The sequence below is a fragment of the Erythrolamprus reginae genome, chromosome 4 (genome assembly GCF_031021105.1).
Source record: "Erythrolamprus reginae isolate rEryReg1 chromosome 4, rEryReg1.hap1, whole genome shotgun sequence".
Classification (NCBI taxonomy): Eukaryota; Metazoa; Chordata; class Lepidosauria; order Squamata; family Dipsadidae; genus Erythrolamprus; species Erythrolamprus reginae.
This window is the reverse complement of record NC_091953.1, coordinates 32,892,236-32,915,072: the sequence shown is the minus strand read 5'-3', so window position 1 is coordinate 32,915,072 and position 22,837 is coordinate 32,892,236. Positions and strand designations below refer to the sequence as shown.

Here is a 22,837-nt window from a genome sequence, read left to right as displayed (position 1 = left end):
TTCCGGCTCTTCCCTTCAGCCTCGGAAGCCCCCTCGACGCTTGGCGGGCTGGTAGCTACGAACGGGCATCCCCCCGCGAGCGGGGCTGCTGGCTATGAGGGGAGCGAGCGAGGAGAAGAAGACGGGAAAAGGTCTCCGGGTGGCCCCGCTTGGCTCCGTCTTCCTCCACGCAGGATGGGCTTTGGGTCTCCGACGCCCTCGCCTGTTCCCTCAGGAGCGATGAGTGGGACGTCTTCTTCTCCTCGCTCGCTCCCCTCATAACCATCCCTCCAGCGTCGAGGGGGCTTCCGAGGCTGAAGGGAAGAGCCGGAATGCCCTTCCCGGGTTTAGATTGCTTGCTGTTGGGGAAAACGGAGGAGGCGGCGGTTCTTTTCTCCTCGCTCCAGAAAGTAGGCGATCGCGCCCCACCGCCGCCGCCGCCTCCTCCGTTTTCCCCAACAGCAAGCAATCTAAACCCGGGAAGGGCATTCCGGCTCTTCCCTTCAGCCTCGGAAGCCCCCTCGACGCTGGAGGGATGGTTATGAGGGGAGCGAGCGAGGAGAAGAAGACGTCCCACTCATCGCTCCTGAGGGAACGGGCGAGGGCGTCGGAGACCCAAAGCCCATCCTGCGTGGAGGAAGACGGAGCCAAGCGGGGCCACCCGGAGACCTTTTCCCGTCTTCTTCTCCTCGCTCGCTCCCCTCACAGCCAGCAGCCCCGCTCGCGGGGGGATGCCCGTTCGTAGCTACCAGCCCGCCAAGCGTCGAGGGGGCTTCCGAGGCTGAAGGGAAGAGCCGGAATGCCCTTCCCGGGTTTAGATTGCTTGCTGTTGGGGAAAACGGAGGAGGCGGCGGTTCTTTTCTCCTCGCTCCAGAAAGTAGGCGATCGCGCCCCGCCGCCGCCGCCGCCTCCTCCGTTTCCCCCAACAGCAAGCAATCTAAACCCGGGAAGGGCATTCCGGCTCTTCCCTTCAGCCTCGGAAGCCCCCTCGACGCTTGGCGGGCTGGTAGCTACGAACGGGCATCCCCCCGCGAGCGGGGCTGCTGGCTATGAGGGGAGCGAGCGAGGAGAAGAAGACGGGAAAAGGTCTCCGGGTGGCCCCGCTTGGCTCCGTCTTCCTCCACATGGGCTTTGGGTCTCCGACGCCGCGGACCGGCTGGAAAACCCCAACGGCCCGGTCCCGGTCCGCGGACCGGCGGTTGGGGACCTCTGCTATAGATCACACAATTCCAATTCCCACAAATGAAAGGGCCATTAAGAGACAGAAAATAGGTGCTCAGGATTGGGGGGGGGGATTTCCTCTGTAAATACTGACCCATAGCAGTTGTTCAACAATGGAACTTTAATTAATTAATATTAAATCTTGAAAGTGTTGTGATTCAGTTCAGCTGTATCTCTGCTGGCTCCATGCCCGGAGGAGGATGACAGCGCAGAGGAGGGGGCTGAACAGTCGGACGGGGGAGAGGAGAGTCAGGAATGGGATGAAGGAGAACAGCATGAGAGCCCCGGCGGGGGGGCTCTCCCCAGCCAGTAGCTTGGAGTCATTAGGTGATGATGCACAAGCTGTCATTGACATGAGACAGAGACGTTCACAGCAACGAAAGGAGCAGTTAAAGAAATATTTTCACCAGTGAATTAGAAACAGATGGGTTTGGGTGTGGTCCTCATCAGCAGGGTTTAAAAAGCAGGCAAGGCCTTGAAGCCATGTGGAGTGTTATCAATTTGGAGTGGCGTTATTCTGTCTTGTTTCTCGGCGTCTCTGTTCCTGGCCTGTGGCCCAGCAGCTTTGGAAGACCCGTGGGAGGTGTAGGTCTGCTATTTACAGCCTTGGCTTGGCAGCAAGAATTCTGTATTGCTGCATGGACTTTTGCCTGTGTGGATATATCTGAAGATACAGCATTTTCCTGTTTGTAAGGACATTTTATGTTACCTGTGTTTTTCTTGAATTTTATAAAATTGCCTTTGCCTTTTACCAGTGTGTCTGGCTTCTCTTTTTGGGTTGGTATTGGCTTCTGGAGTGACCCAGACAGAACAGAAAGCATCTTGACCATAGATATACAAGCCTTGCCCAAGAGCTGTTTTTAAAGGGAGGGGGGACTACACAAAAAGTAATGGAAGGTAAAAAAAAACACAAGAGCTGAACATATTGTTCTTGACATTTTAGATTCTATCTGCTATCAATATTGTATTTGAACACATATTCTGAGCCTGGTGCCACCTGCATTTTTATGTTGGTGCAACACTACTGAAATGTATAGTACTCCTGATTTACAATAAAGTCAGGAAAAGAAGGAGCAGGTTTTGCCTGAGGCACATAGCTCATTCTACAGTCTGACTTTGCACAGCAGAGATGATCAAAGAGAAATGTCTGAAAAAGAGGATAAAAAGGGAATGATGTTCACCTAGTATCTGTGTAGGAAAGGGCGAAAAGACTCTGAAATGTGATGAGTCCACGCCAAATCATTCTGAGAGAGATTTCAATGCAGCACTATCAGCAGCGCTAAGAAATAAATTTAGACACTGTTTTCAAATGGGAAGGAAGATTTCTTAGGGGTTTTGTCAGAATGTTCCATGGTAAAATTAAGACCCATGACCTATTCTCAGCAACATGGGAAAAAGTGAGTCAGATCATTGGTTCATTTTTTAAAAATTATTTTTTCTTCTGAACATGCACAGAAGCCGAGTTTCTGGCACTGCGCATGTGTCGCCATTTTGTTTTGGGTGGGTTCTTTTTCCTGGTTCCTTGGTTTTTTTCACCCAATTCCTAAGAGGTCAGTAAGAGGCATGCATAAGTGCACCAGTGTACCTACCGTCTCCTGTCCTAATGTTTTCTCTCTTACATGTATATATATCATGTATCATTGTTATATCTTTGTATACTACCAATACATACTTGACTGACTGACTAACTAACTAACTAACTAACTAACTAACTAACTAAATAAATAAAATAAATAAAATAAATAAAATAAATAAAATAAATAAAATAAATAAAATAAATAAAATAAATAAAATAAATAAAATAAATAAAATAAATAAAATAAATAAAATAAATAAAATAAATAAAATAAATAAAATAAATAAAATAAAATAAGTTCATTATTATATATCCAGAGCTGTATGAGCCATGATAGTGCACTGGTTAGAATACAGTACAATGTTGCCTCGATTTTCGCGAGTTCGAACTTTGCAAAAAATCTATACCACGTTTTTTCAAATATATTAATTAAAAAATACTTCATGGTTTTTTCCCCTCTACCACGGTTTTTCCCGCCCGATAACGTCATATGTCATCGTCAAACTTTCGTCTGCCTTTAATAAATATTTTTTTAAATAAACATTAATAAATAAACATGGTGAGTAATAATCAAAATGGTTGCTAAGGGAATGGGAAATTGCAATTTAGGGGCTTAAAGTGTTAAGGGAAGGCTTGTGATACTGTTCATAGCCAAAAATAGTGTATTTACTTCCGCATCTCTACTACGCGGAAATTCGACTTTCGTGGGCGGTCTCGGAACGCATCCCCCACAAATATCGAGGGAACACTGTACTGCAGGCTGCTACTACTGCCTGCCGGCTGCCTGTAATTTGGCAGTTCTACTCTCATTAGTTCAAGGTTGACTCAGCTACCAAGGTGGGTAAAATGTGGAGCCAAATTGTTGGGAGCAATATGCTGACACTGTAAACCACTTAGAAAGGGCTGTAAAGCCCCTGTAAAGTGGAATAGAAGTCTAAACACTATTGCTATTTTATAACCTGAAGCTCCAGTAGTGTTCTGACCTAGGTGTTCCCAAAGCACAAAGCAGGCTCCTTGTGCCGATAAAAACTCCTTTTTATTAAATTACTGTGAATTTCTCTCATTCACATTCAACAAAGTCTTTCAAAATAATATTTACAGACCTTATCTCACATGGAGACCTACCAGGCGGATATCTTCAAAACATGGCAAGAAGTCTTTGAGAGTCACAAACTAATTAAGCAAACTAATTGTCTCCTGCAAACTCCCCTCCCCATTTGCTCCTTTTTATTCTATAGGAGGAGGAGCCATTCATTGTCCACCTGTGGGCTTACTCCCAAATCGACCCTTATTCCTCAACTGTTCCCTTCATCGGGTAACTCTGCACATGCACACACTGGGAACAGGCTCCAGCTGTTTGTCTGCCTCACTGATGTCTGATTCCAAAGGCAACTGATAACTGTCAGACTGCCCTGGCCCCATCTCTGCGTCCAACACAGAGCACTCGTCAAAGCCTTCCCCAGACTCCAGGACTGGCCCTTGTTCCTACCCAATCTCCTCACTGTCTGAATCTGCTGCCAGCTCTGCTGGTTGGCCACAACAAATATCGGTAGTTCTTCAAAGCCTTGTTTGTATTATCCAGAACTTCCTACCAAGTTACATCTTTCGATGTTTTTAAAAGGAATACTAGTAAATTACTCAATGCATCCATGGAGACAGGGGTGGGCTGCTGCCCGGGCGGAGGGGGGGAAACGCAATTATTATTATTATTATTATTATTATTATTATTATTATTATTATTATTATTATTTATTAGATTTGTAGGCCGCCCCTCTCCGTAGACTCCGGAGACAATGGGGTAGCAAAAGTGGAGCTCAACCCCAGAACACCCAATTTGCACGGAAAGATGTTGAAAGAAAATGCAGGGCGTCCTGTATAAGCCACGCCCACAGTGTGGTAGTAAAACTTTTGGCAGCCCTTCACTTCATGGAGAGTAATTATATTCATTATACATCATGTTAATTAAATACAAATCAATTGTAAGTTTTTGTTTTGTTGAATGACCCAGGAATATTTCACATGAAATGAATAATCAAATATTAAGCATTTTCACATAACCTTTCCTACTCTCCTTTCTCCATACATCATTTTATACACTGATTATTCCATGTACTTTTCCCTCTGGAGTAAAATAGTTACACTAGAGTTAGTCCTTAGTATTCATCTTGCTGCAAAGACACCTTATCTCCCTCCACAGTTTGGTTTCCAATTGCATCAAACCCTCCAACAACCTGTGGGACTTACTGCAGTAACAGTGGAGAAGGAATTAGTGATTCAAACCAACCAGCGTTACAAACAACTATTGGGATCAGAAAAACCCAGCTGGTTCTTTTTTTGCTTTTTACACTGACTTCAGTAATAAAGATTCTGCCGATGGATCATAGCTGGCAGTTTTGCTGCTGATGCATGAAGCAAAACAGTCTTCGGCTCATTCTCCTTAGCTGTGTCAGCTCCTGCAGGGCTAAGTGTACAAAACTGTGACTTGAAGCAGCATATACTTTGTCCAAATCCTGACTCAGTTTCTTTTGCTTGTCCTACCTGATAAAATGGCCTAGCAAACTAATGATTCCTGCTATTTGCAATCAGCTCAAAGACATTCCCTTTCGTCTACCGGTTGCAGCCTCTAGTAGGTGTATAATGTTTAGTGACTACAAGAAAATGTAACTCTTAAATGAATCTTTTTTTTTAAAAAAAACCCACTATGTTGGTTGCCTGTTTCTTCTTAAGTTATAGACTTATAATAATGGCATAACAACCAAGCACAATATAAGATTTACAAAATGCAATGCTAGGTTTTCTAGACCATGCTAGGCCAAACTCAATCAAACCATATAACTTAGGGCAGGGTTGTTGTTGTGGTTAGCTCTGGCCCAGCTCCTGCACCAAGGACTGTGGATGTGGGGGAGACATCCACATGCTGCAGGCCTGTTTTGCCCCCAGTGGAATCTGCTGATGAAGGCTCCTCTGACCAAGAAGACATGAGTGACAGGGAGGAGGAAAGTGTGGCAGACAGCTCAGAAGGAGATCAATTATCTAGCTCCTCCTTGGATTCAGAACAGGAGTTAATGATACAGCCACACGAGGAGAGCGATGCATAGGCAAAAACAACTGAGAGATTATTATCAAAGAAATGTGGTTGGGTGGGGCTGTGGTAATTAGTGAGGCTGCTATAAATAGCAGCCTGTGGGTTTGGCCATTGTGGAGGATTATCTGATCGTTGTGTTTCGTGACTGCTTTACTGACTTTGACCTTTTGTGTGCTGATTTTTCCCCGCTTTGACACTAAACTAAAGTGTGTTTCACTTTGTGAAAGAAGAAGGACTGTGAATTGCCTCACAGCTGCAAGCTAAGTATCACCGAACTGATAAGGGACTTGTACAAATTACCAGTTTGTTTGGAGACAAGTGCTCTTTGCTATACCAAAAGAGGGCTTAGTTTAAGTGACTTTTCATTATAAAGAACATTGTTTTGAATTTTCAAACATGTGTGTGTCTGAAATTTGCACCTGTGAATTTTTGGGAGAAGTCTACCAGAGAGCCCGACAGAACAGTTGTCAAACGTATGGCCCTCAGACCATATGAAGAAATAACACAATCTTTAAAGATTAGTATTATAATTTCTCTACAGTGGCAGACTGGATTATGGTTCGAAAATGTCCTCTTCTAGTTACCCTCAAAAGATCGAATTGAATTGCATTTTAACCAGCGTTAATAGGATACATTAAATAGGAACTATAAATAGTTGAACATCGAAAGTGGGATAAAATGGTAGTGACGTGGAAGAGAAAGACTTCTCTGTGAGTTAGCAGTTTTCCAATTCTCATTCAGTTCTATTTTTTCCAAGATCTATGTGTTTTTTACAGGTAAATAAGAACAGGTGTATATTAATATGCATGCATCATGGAAGTAATTATCAGACACTGACTACAATGTTATTGAAAAAGCAGCCATTTTCCTTTTAAATATTCCCAGTCACTTCTCTAGAAAGAGACAGGTGTGACTCCTTTTTAAAGCGGAAAATGGCTATGGATTGAAAACAATATCACAAACATTTTATGGAACATCAAAAACAGAGATCATTTAATTTCTATTTTAACTTGGCATCTACATATTTGAAATGGTTTTTTTTTATTTATTAAAAGGCAATTCTGCTTGTTTTGCATCTTGGGATTATTATCTGAAAAACTTATTCAGGGGAACATTGGTAGAAAAGTATGTCTGCATTGGCTGTTTATAAGTATTACATTGGATTAATGTTGGACTAAGATCGGTATCAGTCCAAGAATTAGCAGTGGTATTCTCAGACAACATCTTCCCAAAACTCAAATACACCTAATTATTCATCTAACCACTGTAGCCAGACTAACATTCGCGCAGTGGTGGAAAAATGAAGATATACCCCCAAAAGATGCAATAATCAAGAAAATTAAATATTGTGCAGAGATGACTAAGCTAACTATGGCAGTCAGAAATGAAACCGAGTCTTCATTTAACAATTGTTGGGATCCATTCTACAGATGGTTAAATAAAAGAGAACAATCTGCTTAAACGATGGAATGATCTGTATATATTAGACCAGACACAAATCTGGTATAAAACCCTTCCTTTTCTTTTCTAATAGTTGTAAGAGATATTAGATATATAAATATGAAATTTTACTTCTAATTTCAAAATCTCTATACTGTGATTAATTCAACGCTTGCTTCTATCTATCTATATGACTAATTCCGATTTAAGGTAATGAGCTAATAAATTTAAAATTAGTTCATATGCTTAACACAGCTCCACTGTACACTCGCCCACCCTTCTCTCTTTTTCTTTTCTCTTCTTTGCTTCTCCTCCTTTTCTTTTCCCTCCCTCTTTTCTCTATTTTCTCTCTATCCCTTTTTTGTAAGTCTATATGTTTATTAATTGTTGTATTTTTACATCCAGACATATTGTAATGTACTACGTTTCAATTGCCAACTGTTATGATTGTCTTTTATGTTCTGTATATTTGTAAATAAAAACTTTATTAAAAAAAAGTCTTATAGAATGATTCTGTGCTGCTAAGGTTGTTACAATTGTCTTCTGAGAGTTCATATTTTTTAAAACTAGACTCAGAACAAGAGTGTACACAAAGGATTAACTCAGTAGGGTTTGTTGTTAAACATATTATTTTAATATGTTTGCAGAATAAAGCACGTAGTGACTAAATTTTAATGCTGGGAAAGAATTTATTTACATATTTTGTAGCAGAAACCATGATTTCTAAAATTGCCATTTTACCTATTGCTAGTGCAGAATAAGGATAGGTAGTTCTAATCTATTAACAAATCAGCATTAATTGTGAAATACCACCATCCTTGTAAATTCTAATATGGGAAAATACATTGATGTCTAATAATTCCATCAGCAAAAATATCCCCCCCCCCATACACACACATATACAGGTCTTGCCATATAAAAGACATATAAAATCTATGAAAACACACACACACACACACACACACACACACACACACAATGAATTGTTCTGGAAAGACAGTTCATTATGATTCTGTAAAGCATGCCAACATCCATATAAATCAGTGAAGTTTCAGAGTTTTAAAACATGTTTTATTAGAATTATCTTCTGTCAAACAGAATAGGACTTAAAAGAATGCCAGATCATTCATAAAGTTGTGAAGCATGTCTTTTTTTTGGAAATCAGTGCAGGAATTTCAAAGTACATGATCACAGAAGATTATAGTTCAGAAAACTTCAACTTTTCCTATATTTTCATTAATGGTTTGCCAGAAAAATGTGACTAAGATTCTCATAAAACCTCTGTCCAACTTTCTGGTGGTGTGTTGTTGTTTTTTTCCCCCTGATGGTACTAAATAATATACTCACAACGATATATATGCAACTACCAATTTAGCCAAATGGGACCCAAGGGTAGAGTTAAGGCTGTTTCTGTCTCTTACAAGGCTAAAAAGCAGGAATAGGCACACACATTCCTATAGTACCTTCAGTTTTGAAGTTTCAAAAAAGAATTAACCATGGAACTATTTGTGGAAAGTGAAAAATTACCTAAACAAAACACGACTAAAAATCATGTATTGTGGACGGAAAAGAAGATAGAAGGAAATGAAAACAGCGTGTGAATGGAAAATTGCATTTTATTCCTTCTGTTTTAAGGCTAAGCTTCTTGAATAAGACAACATTTTTTGTATTTTATACTGAGAATAATGCAGTAATTGAAACATCAGTGCACCTCTAGGGCTCTGTCCTTGGTCCTGTACTAATCTATATCTAGAGCAGTACAGTGATCCCCCGCTCTTTGCGAGGGTTCCGTTCCAGGACCCCCCGCAACGAGCGGGTTTTCGCGAAGTAGCGCTGCGGAAGTAAAAACACCTTCTGCGCATGTGCAGATGGTGTTTTTACTTGGGGGCGGCGCGGGTGTTTTAAAACGTCCCCGCCGAGATGGGGGGCTCGCTAGCACCCCCCTAACCCAGGTTGGGGGTTCGGGGGTGTGCTAGCGAGCCTCCCATGTCGGCGGGGATGTTTTAAAACACCCGCGCCACTTTCCAATGAGTCCCGAAGACAACGCGTTTGTCTTCGGGACTCATTGGAAAGTCGCGCGGGTGTTTTAAAACATCCCCGCCGACATGGGAGGCTCCCTAGCACACCCCCGAACCCCCAACCCGGGTTTGGGGGTGTGCTAGGGAGCCTCCCATGTCGGCGGGGATGTTTTAAAACACCCGCGCCACTTTCCAATGAGTCCCGAAGACAACGCGTTTGTCTTCGGGACTCATTGGAAAGTCGCGCGGGTGTTTTAAAACATCCCCGCCGACATGGGAGGCTCCCTAGCACACCCCCGAACCCCCAACCCGGGTTTGGGGGTGTGCTAGGGAGCCTCCCATGTCGGCGGGGATGTTTTAAAACACCCGCGCCACTTTCCAATGAGTCCCGAAGACAACGCGTTTGTCTTCGGGACTCATTGGAAAGTCGCGCGGGTGTTTTAAAACATCCCCGCCGACATGGGAGGCTCCCTAGCACACCCCCGAACCCCCAACCCGGGTTTGGGGGTGTGCTAGGGAGCCTCCCATGTCGGCGGGGATGTTTTAAAACACCCGCGCCACTTTCCAATGAGTCCCGAAGACAACGCGTTTGTCTTCGGGACTCATTGGAAAGTCGCGCGGGTGTTTTAAAACATCCCCGCCGACATGGGAGGCTCCCTAGCACACCCCCGAACCCCCAACCCGGGTTTGGGGGTGTGCTAGCGAGCCTCCCATGTCGGCGGGGATGTTTTAAAACACCCGCGCCACTTTCCAATGAGTCCCGAAGACAACGCGTTTGTCTTCGGGACTCATTGGAAAGTCGCGCGGGTGTTTTAAAACATCCCCGCCGACATGGGAGGCTCCCTAGCACACCCCCGAACCCCCAACCCGGGTTTGGGGGTGTGCTAGGGAGCCTCCCATGTCGGCGGGGATGTTTTAAAACACCCGCGCCACTTTCCAATGAGTCCCGAAGACAACGCGTTTGTCTTCGGGACTCATTGGAAAGTCGCGCGAGTGTTTTAAAACATCCCCGCCGACATGGGAACCCCCCAACCCGGCTTCTGGTAGAAGCTTTGCCAGGCTGCGATCGGGCGCTTGGAAGGGGAAGAGAAGCGTTGACAGACGCGACGAACTTCCAGGGCTGGGGGTTTTTTATTTGCGCCCCGAGGGAGGAAGAGCCCCCGAAGTGACCCGCAGGAGCCGGGCGAAGCGGGCAGGCGGCGATCGCAAGACGCCGGCTTGGCTGCCGGGCTTTTCCGCCGGCACCTGAAGTGGAGCTCCGGCTGGGCTGCCCCCGGCTCGCTCGCTTCCTTCCTTCGCTACCTGCCTGCGCGGTGCGTGTCTGTGCGCGTCCCCCTCGTTAGCCTAATCGGCTGGAGCTAATTGCGCGGAAACTACCGGGCGACCCCGCTTGGCCCGGGATGCAAAGGGGGAAGCTGTTTGGCAGAGGAAGGAGCGGAGCCCCCTTGGCCAAGCGCTCTGGGCGGCCGTCGCATCGGGCAGCCCGGGAGACCCCCGTCCGGCGCGCTACGATCTGGCCTCCACCTGGTCCCGCCCGATCCTCCTCCCTGAGGCAGCTCGCCCTCCCATGGCCGCTTCCTCCACCCTCTATTGCAAGCCCTCGCCACCGCAGCCAACGCGCGCTGCGATCTTCAAGCCCGGCTCCTTTCGGCCCAGCATCCCGGGCCAAGCAGCTGCCTTCCGTGACTGAGCCTGGCTGGCCCGGAAGATCGTAGCGCCCGTTGGCTGCAGCGGCGAGCGAAGCCAAGCCGGCAGCAATGTCGCCGCCGGTGCAGCCAACGTGCGCTACGATCTTCCGGGCCAGCCAGGCTCAGTCACGGAAGGCAGCTGCTTGGCCCGGGATGCTGGGCCGAAAGGAGCCGGGCTTGAAGATCGCAGCGCGCGTTGGCTGCGGTGGCGAGGGCTTGCAATAGAGGGTGGAGGAAGCGGCCATGGGAGGGCGAGCTGCCTCAGGGAGGAGGATCGGGCGGGACCAGGTGGGGGCTGGAATTTCTCCGCCAGGGCGAAGGGCGGGCGAGCGGGTGCTGGGGAGGGCTTCTCGCCCTCCCGACAGCAAGAGGGGGGAGCGAACGGCGTGGGCAGGCGAAGGGCGGGCGAGCGGCAGCAAGGAGTTTGCGTGGGCGGTGGGGAAACTCCTCGCTGACGCCAGCAAGAGGGGGAAGACCCAGGGAAGCCGCTGCCATCTACGCATGCGTGCCCGGCACGCATGCGTAGATGGTATTTTTGACTTCCGGGTTGAAAAATAGCGAAGTACCCTGTTCGCAATGGTTGGGGACGCAATAAACGGGGGATCACTGTAGTGGGTTCTAAAATCTGTTGCTACTATTTTGTGTGTGTGTGAGATGCTTCTGCAGAGAAGCGTCCCAGATGGGTGGGCAAAGTATTCTGGGTAGGTGGGCGGAGCCTCCCACCGCTGCCGCTACCAGTTCACTGAACCGGGCCAAATTGGAAGCAACCCACCATTGATCTAGAGGAGGAAATGAAAGAGATGTTTATTAAATTGGCAGCAAAATGGATTTCAGTCAGAAAACAAATGCCATATACATTTTAGAATAAATGAGAAAACTTCTAGTACAATGATAGCAAACCTTTGGCACAGATGCCACAGGTGGCACGCGGAGCCATATCTGCTGGCATGTGAGCTGTTGCCCTAGCTCAGCTCCAACGTGCATGTGTATGCCAGCCAGCTGATTTTTGGCTCACAGAGGCTAGGGGCTGGCATTTTTGGCTTCCAGAGAGCCTCGGGGATAGGGGAGGATGCTTTTACCTTCCCCTGGCTCCAGGGAAGCCTTTGGAGCCTGGGGAGGTGAAACACGAGCCTACTGGGCCCACCAGAAGTTTGGAAACAGGCCATTCCCAGCCTCCAAAGTGCCCCTGGTGGGCGAGAGAAGCTGTTTTCGGCCTCCCAAGGCATGCACGCTCTTTCGGCACCTGAGGAGAAAAAGGTTCACCACCACTGATCTATTACATCTAGTTTTGTATAAGCCAATTCTTCCTCTTTTGGATGTGTCAGTCCTGTGCCATCACAAGCAAGTGACCCAACAATCTATCTATCTATCTATCTATCTATCTATCTATCTATCTATCTATCTATCTATCTATCTATCTATCTATCTATCTATCTATCTATTGGATTTGTATGCCACCCCTCTCCGGAGACTCGGAGCTGCTAACAGCAACAATACAACAGTGTACAATAGTAATCTAATACTAAAAACGATTAAAAAACCCATGAATATAAAAACCAGACATACATACATACATACCATGCATAGAATTGTAAAGGCCTAGGGGGAAAGAGGATCTCAATTCCCCCATGCCTGACGGCAGAGGTGGGTTTTAAGTAGCTTACGAAAGGCAAGGAGGGTGGGGGCAATTCTAATCTATGGGGGGGAGTGGTTCCAGAGGGCCGGGGCCGCCACAGAGAAGGCTCTTTCCCTGGGTCCCGCCAAGCGACATTGTTTAGTTGAGGGGACGCGGAAAAGACCCACTCTGTGGGACCTAACTGGTCCTATAGTGTTTTGGGGCCTTCAGAGCTTTCTAAAACATTTTAAGCAAAATTAAAGTCTTCACAAGCTTCTGAAAAAGCAGAAAAAAGTAGACATACAAACAAGAGATGGGGCTATTCTAAGTATTTATTTTGCCACTGTTATTGTTGCTGAGAGAGCAGCTAAAGAGTGCATGCATCAGATCTCAGGGGTGAGACCAGAGAACTATAAGAAAGAGTAACATAAAGTAAAAGGTGAATTGCCCTCCCCTCAAAAGCCAGCCTGGAGGACAGGGAGAACCGAGGCCTCCACACATGAGTGCTTTTAATTAGGAAAAGGGCTGAACGGCAAGGAGCTTATGCTAATGAGCCTATTTTAATCAGCTTATTTTGAAAAAAGCAGCATTTTGTAACAGTCAAAACAGGTCTGGAAAATGGTAATTATCAGTAATGAGTTAACAGGGAGGGGGTGCTTCGGTGTGCCGAAATTAAGGACTCTTCCTGTTTGACAGCAGCATATACAGGACTGAGCAGCTACTAGGCAAGAAAGATAACTTCAACCAATATGCTGGCAACTCTCTGCTAGCCATAGCCAATAAGAACTCACTTTTCCTACGTATTATCAATGCTCCTTTGATTTTTCTATCTTTGTCTCCATCTCTCTGCCTCTGTCTGCTGTATCCAGGACTCAGACACCTTTGGGTCGTGGATAAATAAAATAAAGTTGTCAAGTATTCACCCTACAGAAGACATTGTTGAACTCTGGTAACTGACATCCTTAGTTACAGTTGTTGTTATTGAAAACATGATTATTCCACTCAGCAAAATGACTTAAAACCGTTAGATAATTTCTATCTTTAGGATTACGTTGCAATTAAGTGAAGCATAAGGGAAGAAATTTCTTTGTTTATTGGGGCAGGCATGTATTCCCTTCTGAGGACTTCACTTTGTTTTTAGATTTTAAGTTCACTTTGTTTTTAGATCTCCTGAATACCACACATCTGGTGACATTGATATCTCTGTTCATAGGAAAAGCAAGTAGGATGCTTGGCTGCATAGCTAGAGGTATAACAAGCAGGAAGAGGGAGATTGTGATCCCCTTATATAGAGCGCTGGTGAGACCACATTTGGAATACTGTGTTCAGTTCTGGAGACCTCACCTACAAAAAGATATTGACAAAATTGAACGGGTCCAAAGAATGGTGGAAGGTCTTAAGCATAAAACGTATCAGGAAAGAATTAATGAACTCAATCTGTATAGTCTGGAGGACAGAAGGAAAAAGGGGGACATGATCGAAACATTTAAATATGTTAAAGGGTTAAATAAAGTTCAGGAGGGAAGTGTTTTTAATAGGAAAGTGAGCACAAGAACAAGGGGACACAATCTGAAGTTAGTTGGGGTAAAGATCAAAAGCAACGTGAGAAAATATTATTTCACTGAAAGAGTAGTAGATCCTTGGAACAAACTTCCAGCAGACGTGGTTGGTAAATCCACAGTAACTGAATTTAAAAATCCCTGGAATAAATATATCCATTGTAAGATAAAATACAGAAAATAGTATAAGGGCAGACTAGATGGACCATGAGGTCTTTTTCTGCCATCAGTCTTCTATGTTTCTATGGGTTTTTTTGTTCTTTTTCCAAAGAAAAATTATATAATTATCAAAGTGTCTTTCCATTATTTTTAATTATTTATTTACTAAGATAGCTTAGAAAAAATGTGGTATTCTACAGAAGGGAGAAACACGTTGAAGAGATGTGAACTAAGGCCTTCTTTAACCTCTCTGACATCACCATTCTGCATAGATGCCACAATCAGTGCTCCATCTTTCTACCTTTATTATGAGCCAGTTCCTAAAAAGGAAATAGTAGGATTTCAAAGCATTGGCATATGTTGACATAACTGAACTTAGCAAATGCCGCTTTGCACAGTTCCTGATTTGCTGAAAAACAACAATACAACCCTGTGCCAAGTGTACAGTGCCATCTGTTCCTATAAGAGCTGCCATCATTTTTTTGGTGCAATGTTCAATAATTTTTTTTTTTTTTGCTAAATATCACTTAACAAGAAGATAAAAACGAGATGTTTTTAATGTGCTGGTTGATTATTGGTGTGAAGTAAATAAGCAAGAGTAAGATAAAGTTCACTAGACTCTCTAAGGAGTGATGGCTGCATATTTTAGTTTAGATATTAAAACAATATAATGCCATGTCTTATGGCATGTCTTTTAGTTTAAGAGATGTCCTGCCATGTATTCTTCTGCAAGTTGATTTTATTTTATTTTATTTTATTTATTTATTGGATTTATATGCCGCCCCTCTCCGAAAACTCGGGGCAGCTAACAGCAATCATAAACAGTGTACAATAATAATCCAATACTAAAAGCGAATTAAAAACCCCTTAATATCCAACTCTAAAGACGATAAAATGAAAAATAATTAAAATCTCTTAATATGAATCAAAATAAAGATATGCATAATAGAAATTCGGACCAAAATCAATACAACCTCTGTCTGAGATCAATCCACTTGATAATTACTAGAAACTTACTAATATTACAACCTACAATTACGTCTCACTAACAAAAACAACAAACATAATCAAACTAAGTCGTCACAATCCAAATGCCTGCTAGCTTGCAGGTACTACTCCTCCTCTCTTTCTTTCTCTCTCTCTTCTCTCTTCCTTCTTCTTTTCTTCCTTCCCTCTTTCCTTTTCTACCCCTTTTCTTTCCACGTTATTTTTGGACTATTAAATATTACAGCTATAAGATTATCCAAATAAGAATATTGAATACAAAATATTTACATATGGACAAATACTTGGAATGTGTATACAATAATATATATAAGCTGTTGTATAATAATACTATTTACCCCCTCCCCCTCCCACTTCTCTTTTTTGTATTCCCATCCTCCTTTTCCCCTGTTTTCTTTCTTTTTGTATAAACTAATAAAGTTTTTTTTTTAAAAAAACCCTTAATATAAAAAATCAAACATACATACAAACATACCATGCATACAATTGTAAAGGCCTAGGGGGAGAAGGAATCTTAATTCCCCCATGCCTGGTGGCAGAAGTGGGTTTTAAGTATCTTACGAAAGGCAAGGAGGGTGGGGGCAATTCTAATCTCTGGGGGGAGTTGGTTCCAGAGGGCTGGGGCTGCCCCTGGGTCCCGCCAAGCGGCATTGTTTAGTTGACGGGACCCGGAGAAGACCCACTCTGTGGGACCTAACTGGTCGCTGGGATTCGTGCCGCAGAAGGTGGTCAGTGAGGTATGCCTACCCTACTCTCCTCAAACTTAGCAATGAAAGGCATGCTTGGATTAAACAAAGTCTAGATGGCCTTGGCTTTCCACAAGCAAAATCTATCAAAAGTTGCTTAAAGAACATATACAATGGAAAATTGCCCATGAACAGCAATTACATATTACATATGTTTTTACAATACGATGTTATAAAATCTGGGTCCAAGATGGAAAGCAGAATTTAGTGGATAGGCCTGATAAAAAGAATGGACCACTTCAAATTTAGGCTGGATGAAGATTCTAAATCTGGGCTTCAGAGTAGCCCTTCTAAAATTAAAGGACTGGTAATAATCCAACAAAATCTTGCTTACTGGATGGAGACCATATTATCCTTCCCCGCCCCTTGTATCCTTTTATTCTGATTATCCAGAAATTCTGTCAGGGTTTGACAGCAGATTTTCATTTTTTTTAAAAAAAGAGAGAGAGAATTTAGCCTTTTATCTGACTTTTATCAGCAAAGCTAAATTTATGGATTTATGAGCATGCTAGAAGTTGTTATTGGTATATACATGACATTTAAAATATAAGGATTTGTATAACCTAATGTAATCTGCATAAGCATCTGAATGGTGGCATGCCTTTTTTTATTGTTATATATTTTGAAGGAATGAAAATGGTCTGTTATTCACTCTTTAGCCAAATTTTAAATTTTGCCCCTAAAGCTAGCCAGCTAAAAATGTCATATAACCCACCATTTCCCTGCCCCTGCAATTATACCTCTGAAAATATATAATAATTCCAGTACTGTATGGTAGAAAAGACGGGTTGAAAAATTCTTGGCAATGGATTTGAGAAAAGCCCCACATCATAAAGAAATATTTAAAAAGGTAATTAATAAGAAACAGATTAGTCTTATTAGGGAAGAAATCTAATTAGTCTTCCTTATCCTCTGTTGAAAATAGGCATTCATGCCAATCAAGAACCAGTATCACTTAGTACCTACCAATCTTCACTACATTACAGGAGCCCTGCTCCCTATAGCTGATGGTCCTTATTTATTATCAGTACTGTCATCTGTCCTCTTTATGTGTTACTGTTAAAGTGTTCCATTAATTTTCTTTGTAGGGGGTTCTGTAAATTGGTGCCAGAAGATTTGGGCAAACAAAGGGAAGCAATCTAATAGAGAGGGAGCAGTATTTAATAAAAATAAAATATTTTCTTCTAAATGCCATTTCTTAGAAACCCAGTTTGACTTGCAACTGGGTCAATATTTTAATAATTAAAAAAAAAATCCTTTGAATTCAGAGGAATTTCTCTGAAAGAAAAACATCAAAACAGAAGCAAAGAACATTTATAATATCAAATCTCTATAATTTTTGAACATGGCTTGAATTCTTACATCACATGTGAGTGCTGCTGTGGACCCTGTACTGGTTTGATTGAAGAAAATTGTAGCATTTTACCCTAACATAGCCAAGATAATTTTAGGATTGTCAAATAAATTATTTTTAGGGTAAAGAAACTTTTGGGAAATCACAAGGCATGTTTCCATTTGGTATTTCACTTTATTATTCACTCATTTTTTAAAAACAAAATAAAAAATAAAGACAAATTCAAAACAGAAGAATAGTAGAACAAATTTTAGCTCCCCTCCTAAAAATGCAATGCAGGTGATCACTTCAATGGAATTCTACTTGGATTTGATTCCACATAGAAGACTAATTTAGCAATAGCATTTAAACTTATATACTGCTTCATAACGCTTTTACAGCCCTCTCTAAGCAGTTTACAGAATCAGCATATTTTCCCCAACAATCTGGGTCCTCCTTTTACCCACCTCAGAAGGATGGAAGGCTGAGTCAACCTTGAGCCGATGGTGAGATTTGAATTGCTGAACTACAGCTAGTAGTTACCTGAAGTAGCCTGCAGTGCTGCACTCTAACCACTGCACCATCCCAGCTCTTAATAATGGAAATTTTTGTATTGGGGGAGATGAAATATTTCTGTCTCAGGAACAAAGTTCATTTTTAAGCCAGTCTCTTCTCTAGTTTCTTTCATCTGTTAAATCTTCCTATCTATTTTATATACATTATATATATATCTATATCTATATATCTATCCTAGTCTCCCTTAATTTTCAAATTCAGCAAAAAAAACATGTGACATATATATTTGTTTTTGTAGATTTTCACGGGTATATGTATGTAGATTGTTCTGAGTTCGGGTTTTTCCCCGTGTAATATTTTGAGTGTCTATGCGACGTTTCGGTGAAATCACATTCACCATCATCAGGCTGAAGATGTAAGCTTCGTGCTGCTGCAGGTCTCACTGTGTTCGCCTTAGAACAAGGACAGAAACACCAGCCTGAAGATGACGAGTGGGACCTCATCGAAACGTCACCAGAAATTTCCAAATCCTACATGGGAAGAAACCCAAATATACCAAGACCATCATACCTGTACCTGTGAAAGTCTACGAAAACATATATATTTGGGAATAACAATCTCTCCTGAAATTTACTGAGAAAGTACCTTCTATACAGATGGCCCTATATAAATTACTAAATATATGCATATGCATATAAATTACATGCACATATCATGTATATTCCCATGGTAAAATTGAAAACTATTAGTTAAACATGACACCTTGAATTCTGTCTATAATTACAATAAACAAGGAAAGTTACAATTCCAGAAACAATCATCAGGTCAAGGCCAATAGCAAAAAAAAATTTCTCCACCATCCTTTCTTCTTCACAGGATCAAGATAAATGATGAGGGTTTTTTTAATCATCATTTGTGAAAGTGGTTAAGCTTGCCTTTTAAATGCTTGCTCATTCAGTGATAGCCCAGTTGCGGTATAACAGGGGATTCTGTGTAAGTCAATACAAGATTACATCATGGCCTCAGTATGTACATCGACTAATGTGAAAGTTCTTGTTTCTGAATTACTACCACTGTCCAAGGAAAATGTAACAATAGTGAGTAGGCTTAGTAGTTTCATATGTACAACATTCATGTTTATCATCTCTTATGAGGGCCTTTGTATAATTCTCAACATTCAAGCATAGTTCCCTCAAAGCTGAGCAGTGAGCAATGGCTCACTTAAAAATCATCATCAACTCAGAGTTTTTCAAACCTGCCCAGATGCCGAGAGGGAAAGAGTGAGAGGGAAAGAGTGCCGCCCAGTCCCGAAGGGACTGCCGCTCAGACACTATACTTTTCCGCCCACCCCCCAAAAAAATTAGAGGGAACACTGCATTCAAGACTGCAATGGTAATTTCTAGTGCATCTTGGCAGGCTGAAAAGTGATTAGTTAATGGATGAAGCTATTTATCCATGTAGTAAAGGGTTGGGGACATTGAAAACATTCACCCTGGCACACAAATCTTTAGAGATCATCAAATTTCAAGGGACACGTACATAATAATTTATTTGCCCAATGCCATGGCAAGGGATGTCCTATGGCATTTCTTGAAAGGTAAAGGAAAGGTAATCGCTTTTTCTCCCCATCAGTCTTTAATTGGTTCGACTACTGTAATGCTCTCTACATGGGGCTACCTTTGAAAAGTGTTCGGAAACTTCAGATCGTGCAGAATGCAGCTGCGAGAGCAGTCATGGGCTTACCCAGGTATGCCCATGTTTCACCATCACTCCGCAGTCTGCATTGGCTGCCGATCAGTTTCCGGTCACAATTCAAAGTGTTGGTTATGACCTTTAAAGCCCTTCATGGCATCGGACCAGAATATCTCCGAGACCGCCTTCTGCCGCATGAATCCCAGCGACCGATTAGGTCCCACAGAGTGGGCCTCCTCCGGGTCCCGTCAACTAAACAATGTCGGTTGGCGGGCCCCAGGGGGAGAGCCTTCTCTGTGGCGGCACCGACTCTCTGGAACCAACTCCCCCCGGAGATCAGAACTGCCCCTACTCTTCCTGCCTTCCGTAAACTCCTCAAAACCCACCTTTGCCGTCAGGCATGGGGGAACTAAACATCTCCCCCTGGGCACATTTAATTTATACATGGTATGCCTGTGTGTGTGTCTGTTAGTATATGGGTTTTTTTAAATCTTTAAATATTTTAATTAATTGAATTATTTATGATTTGTTTTACACTTGTTGTGAGCCGCCCCAAGTCTTCGGAGAGGGGCGGCATACAAATCCAAATAATAAATAAATAATAAATAAATAAATAAATAATTGGGATGTTTTTCTTCCCTGAAAGAAACAGATTGTTTTTAGACTTTTTCTTGTTTTAGAGTGGTATATTCACTACTGAGAATTCAGCAACTTGAATTGCTGAACTACTAATGCTTCAGAGCTAAAAGAAACTGTAGATAAACCAAAATGGGAGAGCATTCATGTGTTTAATAAATGTAGTCATGGATGACTAACAGAGAATGGAATCAAGTATGTTACTGGTACACTTATTGTATGAGAGTATATTGCAGCTGGACTTTTATCGCAGTCTTTCCAACATAATTTGCAACATTAAATGTTAACAAAACAGTTGCTACACATGATGCTGTTACTGGCACAATGTAGACATTTTATTTAGATGGATGTAAAGCCACTCCATGAGAGAGAATGAGTGCCATTCTATAATATAAACAGGAATAACAAACTGTGGATTTCACAATGCTGTAATCAAAATGTGTACAAAGAAAAGGAAGTAGGAAAGGAAATTCAATCATTACAAAATGGTGGATAGTTAATAACCTTAAAAATTACCTGCAATCAAAATACCTCAGATAATCAGTAAAATTACATTTTTTAAAGAAATGAAAAGTATTTCAAGAAGAGCCCATAAAAGTCCTTATTGTAGGCATAATGAGAAAGTTATGTTTAGAAATGGCCGCTTGCATCTTGGAATTAGAATATAATTTAATAATATGATAATATAAAGCATGTTTCATGGCACCTTCTCTTCTGGTGAAGACATCAGCATTTGGAAGCATTCACTTTGATTTTGATTAATCACAGTTTAAACTAACAGACTGTAGCTAATCTTAATTATGGTTGTCTTCAGGCAAACTGAGTCCAAACCATGCTTTATGATTGTGTTCAACAGTTTATGGTTACAATTAGTATTATGCCTGAATCTCAAATTCTGACTAAAATCTGGTGTGTGTGTGTGTGTGTGTGTGTGTGTGTGTGTGTGTGTAAATGAAAAAGGAAACTTAGTAAGTATAAATTTTGCAGTGGGTTACCTGTTCTTGTGTAAACATGTCTAAACGTAGCCACCCTGAATTTTGTTCTTTTCATGTTAGCTAAGTTGGAGTAATGAGCAATAAACACATACAATGAATGGGTATTTTAACAGTGATAAAATTTGTAATCATGATTATTCTTAAAGCTAAATCTATTTGTTACTGTATATTATCTCAATCCTTAGAATTCCATAAAGGTAGGTTAATATCATTATTCAAAACTCATAGACAGGGGCTAGGACTGAAAGATTTATTATAAATAAATCTCAATCTCTCTCTTTCTCTCCCATCCTCCCCTCCTCCCTCCCTCTATCATCTCTATCTCTAACACTATCCATCCGCTCATCCATCCATGCATTATATTTATATCCACCCATCTTATAACACGTGAAATAAAAAGATAGAAACAGTAATTTTAAAAAATTAACAATTTGTTGTTGTTGTTGTTATTATTATTATTATTATTACTACTACTATAAATCAAATAGATGGCTAGATATTAACAGATATTAATAATAATGGAGGTGGCTCAGTGTGGTATTCTAGGTAAAGAAAGAAGGTGTCAGTGAGCTTCACTGACGACTTAACACTCAGCAAAATTATTTTATAAAGCAGAAAGATACTAAATCCTGAATGTTTTTCACATAAGCTTGGGTATGCACAGAATTACCATTAAGTTTCCCCATGCACAGTAGCTTCTGAATTTATTTGTTGCAAACTATTATCTAAAATAATAACAGAGTGTATAGATTGACGGCGCTGGACTTACCCGGCAGGCAGGCTTTGCTGGAGGGACCGGGAGACACGGGACCCTCTGGCGGCCGCCATTTTGGATCCCGAGTGAAGTCTCGCGAGGCGAGACTTCGCTCGGGATTTCGGGCCTGTTTGGCCCGGCTGCTGATTGGTCCGGGCGGGGCCTGCTTGCCCTATATAAGGGCGAGCAGGCCCGAGGCTCAGCCTTCTCGCCCGGACAGCAGCCCGAGCAGACACCCGCCCGCCCTCCCTATTTTGCAGTGTGCTTAGGGATCGCCCTTAGGGGGCCGAATGGGAATTTTTTGCAGTTCTGCCTCTTAGCCGGGCTGTTTTTTCGCCCATTCCACACTGAGGAGATGGATGTGCGGTTAGGGGGTGCCTGTATTTGTATTAGATTAATTGGCTTACCTTTGGTCATTTGGGTAGGCAGGTTAGGGGCGGAAAATTGGGGGGTGGTTTAGCAACCACGCGTTCTCCCTTGGGCATCTTTGGGGATGATTGACAGGTTCTCTGCAAGCTCATGGAGGGAGCGACTGCCTGAGCGGCTGGGGGGAACCTGTCTTTGGGTCCTGCACCTTTAAATTCCCGGATTCGGGTTAGCCGGTGGGACCCCCCTCATGCAAAGCATGGCAGGGTCGCAGGTGATGGAGTGGTCCCTCACCTGGACTTGCATCGAGATACGCCCATGAGTTGCCCAGGAAGTTTTGCCCTAACGTCATTTCCGCCCCGGAAGTGTTTGTTTGACCCTACAGGTCCATTTCCGGGTCATAGTTGATTATGCTAATATATGCAAATTTAATGACTAAATTATGCAAATTTAT

General features: G+C 42.6%; 1 protein-coding gene across 1 annotated transcript in view; it reads right to left on the bottom strand.

Annotated features, from left to right (window-relative positions):
• The window catches only part of LSAMP (limbic system associated membrane protein), a 662,291-nt gene that overhangs the window by 454,408 nt on the left and 185,046 nt on the right, over nt 1-22,837 (bottom strand). The window lies entirely within an intron of this gene.